The sequence below is a fragment of the Capsicum annuum genome, chromosome 10 (assembly GCF_002878395.1).
Source record: "Capsicum annuum cultivar UCD-10X-F1 chromosome 10, UCD10Xv1.1, whole genome shotgun sequence".
Classification (NCBI taxonomy): Eukaryota; Viridiplantae; Streptophyta; class Magnoliopsida; order Solanales; family Solanaceae; genus Capsicum; species Capsicum annuum.
Genome location: NC_061120.1, coordinates 35766365 through 35768422, shown reverse-complemented (window position 1 = coordinate 35768422; position 2058 = coordinate 35766365).

The window sequence follows — 2058 nt, the reverse complement described above, 5'->3', positions numbered from 1 at the left end:
AGGCTAGTAGTTAATATTTATACAAAATCATGTTATGGGTATTGCTTATAATCATGGAAATAAAATTATTATTAATGTGTGTCCATGTGGGGGCTTATATTGTTGTTTTTGGAATTTCAGATGACATTTACTATGTGTGGCCTATGGGGGAGCCTTATCTAATATTATTGGCTTTGTGTATGCATTTGGTTGCTCTTTTCATGATAGAAATGCCTAAGTTATGGTTATTGTGATATTATTGATGTCTTACTTGAATTTTTCACCCTATAGTACATTCCTTATACGTAATCATAGTTGCTTGATATATTTAGTAGATTCTTGGCCCTCGTGTACATTTATTAAACGGATTTTAAGACCGCCATACTAGTTTGAGCATTGCATCCTCATATTACACATATATTCAAGTGATATTGGTACTATTGTGGAAACACCAATTTTGATAGAAATGAGATATTTTTCAAAACCCTCTACCATAGCCCACTGTTAGAGAGTAGATATGGATATTGAGACTGTGATTGAGCATTATTATAGTATATGGGTTGCGAACCCCCCATGGGTCCTACCTAGAATCATTGAGGCTCGTTAGGTGTATCACAAGTGATGTGATAACCTATGTCACATCACATCATCATTATTATCTGCACTGCATTTCATACATTATGCATCTTCAGTTTTGTATTTGTATACTTAATTCTATGCATATGTACTATGTTCTTTTACGCACTTATATTCTTTCTTATGTGCTATATTTAAAACTATTAGTGGAGATGGTGTGAGTTACCATTTGGGAAATTTTCTTATTGTAGCTGATGTGCTCATAGTATGTATTTATGTATCTTATTTTCTACTTTTCTCAGCCAGCCTATGATACCTACTGAGTAAAAGTGAACCGTATTCATCCTTGTTGTGCCCTTTTGATGTAGATCTAAGCACGAGTACACCACGTGACAACTGAGTTTGTTTGTTGATTTAGACACTTTGATGTATTTGATGCTCTACGCCCCCAGAGATAACCTTAGACTGCCTCCTATCCAATTTATGTCTTATTTTGCTTTCATAGACAGACTTATGGTTTACTTCTTTGGATTTTCAATAGTATTTTAAAATTTGGAGTTGTATTTAGATAGTTCTTACATTATAACACCAGGTGTTGGGCTGTCTTGTGGATTTATTATTATTTAGACTTCTGCTACTGTTATGCATGTATGGTTCGACTTTGCTCTAGAAGTCTCATCTTGAGATTTGTGTTATGATTTTCTATCACAAATTAATTTGGGTGATCGACATACTTATTAAGGCTTAGCAGCGATAAGTGCCATCATGACTTGAGTTTTTGTTTCATGTACATGTTTGTAGTAGCTTTTCTATACAATTTAGGATACTAAAATAAAATCATTTTGACACTTAGAAGGGTTAGAATATGTTTGGGATGAGTATGGGATGATAAAAGGGCATCATAGACTAAATAATATGACCGTGCATCATGCATGAGGACCTTCATGTTAGGATTCACACTACGAAGCAAGTGAGAGAAACACATTGGGTTGCCATAACATCGCACAACAGAGTAGGGTGCATCTGGCCCTACACTGCGAACCCCCTTCCCGATGTAAAATCTTCTTGCTGTTATAATTAAGGGAAATCTATTTATTTCACCTTCCTGTAACCTCCCCAAATCCGTTATATAAGGGTAAAGTTATCCTAAACACTTGAAATGATTCCCAAAAGTGTTCATTCCTTTTTCCCCAAAACTCAGGAACAACTGGAAGGGGATTTTCATGTTCCAAGCTTGAAAGTGGCTCCAACTCCATGATTTTCTCCAATAATCTTCCTACTTCAGATATGTAGTCCTTCAATGATAATTTACATGCATCCTCGTATCCAAAATGTCTATCAATTTCATAAATTTAAAGTTTATGGTTTGGGTTTGTAATCCACTTTCAATTCTCCTTTTAATTATGCAAATTTCATGATTTTCTTGAAGTTTCTTTTTATGATTTTGATTTATGGTTATTGCATCTCTACTTATACTCTAATTAAAGCTTCTCCTTGTTGGAA